Source organism: Enhydra lutris, unplaced genomic scaffold (genome assembly GCF_002288905.1).
Source record: "Enhydra lutris kenyoni isolate GAN:26980312 unplaced genomic scaffold, ASM228890v2 scaffoldscaffold37, whole genome shotgun sequence".
In the NCBI taxonomy this organism is placed as follows: domain Eukaryota; kingdom Metazoa; phylum Chordata; class Mammalia; order Carnivora; family Mustelidae; genus Enhydra; species Enhydra lutris.
In genome coordinates this window covers 22,178,132-22,186,824 of record NW_019154121.1, presented here as the reverse complement: position 1 = coordinate 22,186,824, position 8,693 = coordinate 22,178,132, and positions in this window count along the sequence as shown.

The window sequence follows — 8,693 nt, the reverse complement described above, 5'->3', positions numbered from 1 at the left end:
TACAAAAGAGGAAACAGAGGCCTGAGCCTTGGACAGGAATCAAAGTCCGCGCTCATCTAGAGATCGGAGGTCTAAATAAGGGTTCACGGCTCTTTTCGCCTCCGCGGGCCTTAGCCTGGCCCGTCCACATCTCAGCTTAACGGCCGTGCTTCCGCCATCAGTCTAGGTTGTGACGCTGCCCCAGTGCGGGAGCCGCGTATCCCCTCGTCTTAGGCGGGCAAACAAGCCCAAAGAGGTAATGAACTCTGGGTGAAGAGTTGGCTATGTCAGGGAGGACATGGCGCCCTGAAAGGAAAAGAATTATTCCGTCAGATTCGGAACCCTTGCGTTATTTCTTCGTTGGGCACTGAAGAACGAAGTAATATGAGCAATGAAAACTTTCATCAGGAAATAATTGGTAATGGTAACTGAGTGTTCTGTGTCAGGCACTGTTCCAGGCCCTCATTTCCTCTTTATGCCAATTATATGAGAAAGCTATTATTGATCCAGTTTTACAGATGGAAAGCCTGAGGCATTAAACTGAAGAGCGAGGGTTTAGCCGGGAGAGACCTAGTGGAATTCAAGTCAGTCAGTTTCTAGGCCAAATTTTCTAGCCTGTGAAATCAGTATACTCATGCCTATACCAGCATTGTTGAGGCTGATGACTGGACATGTGGAATAGCTGCATTTCTATCTACTGAAAAGAGGAGTCTTAGGTGGTTTGGTTTTGTTTTTTGTTTTTTTAACTAGACTTCGTTTGTTGGTAGCGATACTGGAGGAAGGGCACGCTGAGCTGGGAGAGTATTAGAAAGTTGTTGCCACAGTATAGGTGAGACAGTGGCAGTGAGAATGGAAACAGAAGAGTCTGGAGCTATTACAAAGGTAAAATCCTCAAAATCTGGAGAGAGACTGAGAGAAAGAAAGTAGTGAAAATGCACATGAGGATGGATGAAGAGAGAGAAGTCAAGGATGATTCCCAGGCAAAGTGATTGCGTGGATGCTGGCTCATATCTCCAAGATGGAGAATTCAGGAGGAGGAGTAAGCTTTGAGAGGAGCTAACAATCTAATACAGGAAATGGAGAGTTTCAGGATTCCATGGGACAGCTACATGTGGTTGGCTATTTAGAAAAGCAGTCAATGCTTTGTTCAGAAATGGAATCCCCTAAATCATGCAGAGAGAAAATTGGCTAAGACCTGTATGATAATTTCATATCAATTTGACATAGTTTTCATAGTGTCTTTGAAAAAAAGTGCTAGTCTAATGGTGAAACATTTTATTCAAGTTTATAACTGAAGAAAAGAGATAGCTATGACAAAGAGCTCTTCACCTGTTACAGTGACAGGCTCAGAGGAGGCATTTAAGCAAATGTATGTCAAAGCAAACAGGCGTATCAGTAAGAATTTAAAGCAGGGCAGGATTTGTTCCTTTGCCTCCTGTATATATCGTAATGAGTAACAGAAGCACTAGGCCTAACAGGTCTCACTTATGTATAGTGTTTTACTTTTCAAAAGAATTTTTCTCATCCATTGTCTCCTTTGATCTTTGTAATAATTCTGTAAGGTAGGCATGGGGGCTGTTATTATGCCCACTGTACAGATAAGAAAACTGAAGATCAGAGAAAGTAGGTGATTTCCTGCAGGCTACATTACTAGTACTTTAGAAATTAAATTCCTTCCTTTTTATGTCAAGTTCAGTGTTTTCACTATAAACCACCACCTTTACAACTAGTTAGCAGAGAGGTATAAGGATGTTCCTGCCTTTTGGTGATAGTAAGAATTAAACTTCCTGTACGTCCGTTCTTACTAGGATCATACTTTTAATAGTCCTCTTAAGACTCTTGAAGATGAGTGATTAGAGTTGAAAGAAGAAGACTGGTGAAAACTTTGTATCAGGACTAGATACACCCTGAGATTCCCAGTCTTCCTTACTGACATCTAATACGCTGTGGCTGACAACGAGGACCTCAGTGGGAGCTATTAGCTGGAATACCTTTCCATGGCCTCTCTTTGTAGCCTGAGCTTCCACACAGCTTAGTAGCTGTGTTTTTTGTTTGTGTGCATGTATGTATGTGTGTTTTTTTTAAAGACTTGATTTGACAGACAGCAAGAGAGGGAACACAAACAGGGGGAGTGGGAGAGGGGGGAATCAGGTTTCCTACTGATCAGGGAACCTGATGTGGGGCTCAGTCCCACATCCCACATGACCCTGGGATCATGACCTGAGCGGAAAGAAGATGCTTAATAACAGCCACCCAGGCGCCCTGGCAGCTGGGTTTTAAAGGTGAGCATCCCAAAAGAGAGACTGATAGAAGCTGCTCTTCTAACCTCGCCTTGGAAGTTACAGAGTGTGGCCACAAATAGGATCTCCTGGATTTTTCTTTTTCTTTTTTAATGAGCCTTGTAGCATTATATGCAATGAAATGCCTACAGCCCTGGCTGCCTCCTTGACTCACTACAGGTTTGGGAGAGAATTTGAGACAGATGTACCAGCTAAATGGCCCAGATTTGTGATCCACAGAAACTGTGAGATAATATTTGTTATTTTAAGTCACTAAGTTTTGGGGTAAACCTAGCAACAACCAATTAGCTAAAGAGAAGTGAGCCTTGAATAGTGTTGAGTCATTGTGCTTCTCCTTATACGCTTGACTTGGCAAGTTTGTCCATGCCCATAATTTCAATAATGCTGTGCAGGGACTCCCAGATTTGTATCTCCATCCCAGAACTCTCTTGTGAACTACAGACTTTTACATCCAGCAGCCTGCTAGACTTCTGTACTTGGCAGTTCCACAGACACTTCTCATTCAGCTTATCAAAAATTGAACTTGTAAACCGTGGACTTTGGGTGATAATGATGTGTCTCAAGGTAGGTTCATTGGTTGCAACAAATGTACAGCTCTGGTGGGGAATGTTGATAACGAGGGAGGCTGTGCATGACTGGGGGCAGGAGTATATGGGAGATCTGTGTATCATCCCCTCAGTTTTGCTGTGAACTTAAAACTACTCTGAGAAATAGTCTTAATAAAAATCTGAATTTGCCATCTTCTCACTCAATTCTGCTATTTCTTCAGTGCCCATTCTATGGAAAAATACCACCTCTGTTTAGTTGCTCAAGTCAGAAACCTGGAATTTATTATTTCCTTCTTCTCCCTCACTCTTCATATTCAGTAATAATAATAATTAAAAAAACAACTAACATTTATGGAGGGCTTACTATATGCTAGGCACTCACTGTTCTAAGCATTTTATGTGTATCAATCTTCATAGCAACCCTAGGAAATAAATGCTGTCATGATTCCTGTTTTACAGATTAAAAAAAAAAAAAAAATCAGGACGAAGTAACTTGCCCAAGGTCCATACCTACTCAGTGGCAGAGCTTGATGTAGAATCTGTGCTGTTGGGCAGCAAAGCCTACACCCTTTAACCACTATATTCTACTGCCTCCGGTCAACCAGGTCCCATCACTTCTTAACTACCGTCTCATGAATCTGACTCCTCACTCCTCCACTGTTGCCCACTCAGGTCCTCTGTCTATTAAACCACTCTAAGAGCCTCCAAACCGGTCTTGGTTCACTGAACTCAGAGACCTCATTGTCTTTGGGGAAGAGGTACAAGAATTATAATATTTGGTAAATGCTGTATTGAAGGCCGCTCCAAGTGCCAAGGGATTGCTCTGCATGAGAACCTAGAGAACTAGGAGAATGTGACATTTGAGCTGGGACTTGAGGATGAGGAGTTTAAAGATAAAAGTACAAGTGGAGGTAATTCCATTTTGTTGCACAGAGATAGGAAGGACCACACAGTGTTTGAGGAATTGCAAGAATCTGTGGCATATGACAGCATGATGGGGCTGGAAAGTAGGCCAAGATGGTCTGGGAGGGGCCATGTATATAGCAAGCCCTTGGTGAATGACTTGCCACAAATTATCCCTCAAATCTGTAGCATTTTGCTAAAATAATGGTGCAGTGATGAATAAGCCTGGCCAACTGCCCTGCCCTTGAACTCAACTTAGCAGCTTTTCTGCCTCTTACCATGACTTGAGGTACATTTCCACTGTCACGAAACCATAGTTCGCAAGGGGCACCTTGGTGGTTCAGTTGGTTAAGTGTCTGACTCTAGATTTTGGCTCACGTCATGATTCCATGTTGGCCTCCATGCTGAATGTGGAACCTGCTTAAGATTCTCTCCATCTTTCTCCACTTCTCCCCACCAACTACCCCTCCCATTGCATGCAAGTGCTCACTCTTTCTCTCAAAAAAAAAAAAAAAAAAAAAGGCACAAAAAACTAGACTGTGTTGTTTCTTTTCTTGTGGAGAGGGAGTGGTTGGAGGAGTGGGTACCATGTATGCTATGGTGATGTTCCTGAATTTAAGGATTTGAGGTCTCTGTTAACATACCTGGACAGTGTGAGCAAAAGTTAACTTTTATAAGGTAATGCGTGATGCATATGAATAAACAAGTGAAATAAAATAGATGGAAAAGCATGAATCAGGAGGAAAGAATACAGAAAAAATAACAATCATGAAGTGAGAAAATAAAATCGTGATTTTGTATTCTGTGCTAGTCTAGGTCTTTACATTTGATGTGACACCTATCATTGGGTTTTAACTTTAAAAGGAATTGCTCCTAACCTGTTGATTTTTCAAGCATATGGATTTGAGAGATTAATCCACTTGATGTTTCAGAGCTCTTACTGCTTGCACACCAGGTGCCAGCCAGCATAGTCCCCCACTGTGTACAAGGTTTTCAGGAGAAGGTTAACATTAAGGTTGTGAGGGTCATTTCAGGTTCCTCCTTCGTCCTTGAATTGCAGAGCAAGGATTATCAGGGAAGATGGTGAATCTTGAAATAGGCCCAGAAGGTGAGTTCAGACAGCAATACCCTTATTTTAACAAACCACTGAGGTCCCTCTTAAATGTATAACTAGTAGAAATCACAGAGGGCAGAATGTCACCACATCAGCAGACACTGATTCTTTCAGAGTCTGAATGAGCAAGTGACCTAAACTGAAGAAAGCAGCTTGTGTAACAACATACGGCAGCAGAGATCCCGTGACCAGAAGTAGAAATTTAGGAAATAAGAAGTTTCAAAGCCTAACCTCTCAGGGTCTAGGGCCAGGAAAATACTGACTCTCCTCCTGCTGCCTCCTCAGCTGCCACTGCCTTTCTCTGTTGAAAACCTCCCAAGTCCCCTCAGGGCTGCTGCTGACCCAGGAGCAAAGAATATGCTCTTCGCTCTCAAAGCTTCCTGCAGCCTGGGTCATCTGGTTTTTACAGATAATGGAATGCGTTGTTTGGTTATATAAACTGTCAATTTTATTATGAAGGATCTTTGTTCAGAAAGATCTAGTTTTTTAATCTGCAAATAAAAAGTACTAAAGGGAAATGCATTAACATATTGACTGGTTATTTCTGAGTGGTGGGGATGTGACTAATTTTTCTTACTGTCTGTTTACTATAATAAGCATATATAAATTTATCAATAAAGAAAAACTCTATTTAAAAAGGCTAATAATAGGGCACCTGGGCAACAGTTGTTTAAGTGTCCCCCTTCAACTCAGTTCATGATCCTGGGGTCCTGAGATCAAGCCCCACGTACTCTCTGCTCAGCAGGGAACCTGCTTCTCCCTCTGCCCTTCCCCCTGCTCATGCTCTCTCTCTCTCAAATAAATAAATCTTAAAAAAAAAAAAAAGGACTAATAATAGGAGAAACTCTAGGACTTAAGAGAATTGGCCTTCTCTGCTGTTATGGTGTTCAGACAGAAGCCTGAAATGGCTCATTGGAATGACCCACAAAACAGTGAGGCTGAGTGCTTACTTAGCATGTAAACTGAGTTTGGTTATTACCTCTACCTCTGAATTAAAAGAAGCGTAGTAGAAAGAATACTGACTTAGAGTCTTAGAAAAATACTTAATCTATGAGGCTCAGTTTTCTCTCTGTAAAATGGGAACAATAATGCTTACTTCCTGTGATTAGGTGAGTGACAAGTGAGATTTGTTATTATTTTTAAATGACTTAAATGTAAGGCATTTTGCTAGAGATTGAGGATTGAGAGCAGATAGCCCTTGCCTATGAAAGAGTAGCTGGAAAAACAATTACAGTATAGTTCATTAAGCAGTATAACATAGAATATGCGGCATCATACAGGAGCACCTAATTCAATCTGAAGGGTGAGGACAGACTTCTTGGAAGAGGTGGTAACTGAGTGGCATCTTAAATAATTATCATTTAGAATTAGCCAGGTGAAAAGAAATAGGCGTATGTTGTGTATGATGAACTGAAATGCTGTAACATAAATTTGTATAAGGATTCGATTTTTTGAAGAATTTTCTGATGAAGTGGGGTGTCTGGGTTCTCAGTCAGTTAAGCGTCCAACTCTTGATTTCAGCTCAGGTCTTGATCTCAGAATTGAGAATTCAAGTCCCACATTGAAAAAAAAATCGCTAATGAAGTTTATTTTATATGCTGAGATGCATGGTCCTTAAATGTACGGTTTTGACAAATACACATACAACCCTATTGATACATAAAACACATTTTCTTCCGGGCAATTATTCCTCCCAGAATCAACCACTAATCTTTTTATCACTGTAGATTAGTCTATTCTAGACCTTTATTTATTTATTTATTTATTTATCTATTAAGATTTACTTATTTATTTGAGAGAGAAAGCATAAGCCAGGGAGAGAGGCAGAGGGAGAGGGAGAAGCAGACTCCCAGTAAGCAGGAAGCTCGATTCCCAGACTGTGAGATCATGACCTGAGCCGAAGGCAGACATTTAACCCACTGAACCACGCAGGCGCCCTGAACTTTATTTATTTATTTTTAATTTTATTTTTAAATAAAATTCCAATTCTTTTTTACAGAAATTGACAAACTGAACCTGAAATTGATATGAGATTCAAGGTACCCCGAATTGTCAAAATAATGTTGTAAAGAAAGAAAAAGAGATTGGAGGGCTCACTTCCTGATTTCAAAACTTAATACAGAGCTACGGTAATCAAGATTGTGTAGTACTGGCATAAGGATAGATACATAGATCAGTGGAATAAAATTAAGAGTCCAGAAGTAAACCCATACATTTCTGGTATACTGATTTTTGGCAAAGATGCCAAGATAATTCAGTGAGGGAAAGAACAGTTTTTCAATAAATGGTGCTGTTATAACCAGATAACCACACAGAAAAGAATGAATTTGGACCTCTCCCTGCACCATACACAAAAATAGCTTAGCATGAATCAGTCACCTAAACTTAAGAGCTAAACCTATAAAACTCCTAGAAAAAATCATAAAACATAAATCTTTGTGACATTGCATTAGGCAACAGTTTCGTAGGGATGACATCTAAAGCAAGAGCAAACAGAAAAAAAAAAAAACAAATTGGACTTCATCAAAATTAAAAACTTCTTTGTGTCAAAGGACATCATCAAGAAAGCGAAAAGAGGGGCACCTGGGTGGCTCAGTGGGTTAAAGCCTCTGCCTTCGGCTCAGGTCATGATCCCGGGGTCCTGGAATTGAGCCCCGCATCGGGCTCTCTGCTCAGCAGGGAGCCTGCTTCCCTTCCTCTCTCTCTGCCTGCCTCTCTGCCTACTTGTGATCTCTGTCTAATAAATAAATAAAATCTTAAAAAAAAAAGTGAAAAGAAAATCTGAAGAATTGGAGAAAATATTTGCAAGTCAAGTTATATATTTGTTAAGTATTGGCATCCATAATAAATAAAGGACTTGTAACTCAACAATAAAAATACAGATAATCCTATTAAAAAGTGGGCAAAGGATCTGAACATGTGTTTCTGAAAATAAGTTAAACAATGGGCCAATAAGCACATGAGAAGATGCTCAATATCATTAATCTCCAGGGAAATGCAAGTCAAACCACAATGAGAAACCACTTCATATCCACTAGGATGGCTATAATAAAAAGAGACCAACAATAGTAAGGATTACTGATGTGGAGAAATTGGAACCCTCGTGCATTGCCAGTTGGAATGTAAAAATAACGCAGATGCTGCGTAAACCAGTTTAGCAGTTCCTGAAAATGTGCAACAAGAGTTACCATGTGATCTAGCGATTCCATTCCTAGGTTTGTACCTAAGAAAATTTAAAATATTTCGGGTGCCTGGGTGGCTCAGTGGGTTAAAATATTTCCACGCAAAACCTGTACTCAAATGTTTATTCATAATAGCCCCACAGTGGAAATAATCCAAATATCCACCAACCAATGAATGAATAAACAACATAGTAGAATATTATTCATCCATAAAAAGGACTGCAGTACTGATTCATGCTAAAACATGAAGTCATGAAAACATGCTAAATGAAAGAAGTCAGACACAAAAAGCCACATTTTGTATGATTCCATTTATGTAAAATGTCCAGAATGGGCAAGTCCTTATAGACAGAAAGTAGATTAATGGTTGCCAGGGTCTGAGGGGAAGGGGACAATGGTGAGTGACTGCCAATAATATTGGGTTTCTTTTGGGGATGATGACAACCTTGTGAATATACTAAGGACCTTTAAATTGTACATCTTTAAATGGTGACTTTTATGGTACCTGAATTATATCTCAATTTAAAAACCAAGAAGGAAGGTTTTTAAATGAAATTTATCAGAACTTTTGTTTTGGAAACCACTGTGCAAGCACATCTAGATTATTAGAAGTGGCTGTGTCTCAGAGAGGAAAATCATCACAAAGACTGCTTCCTAGCCCTCTCTT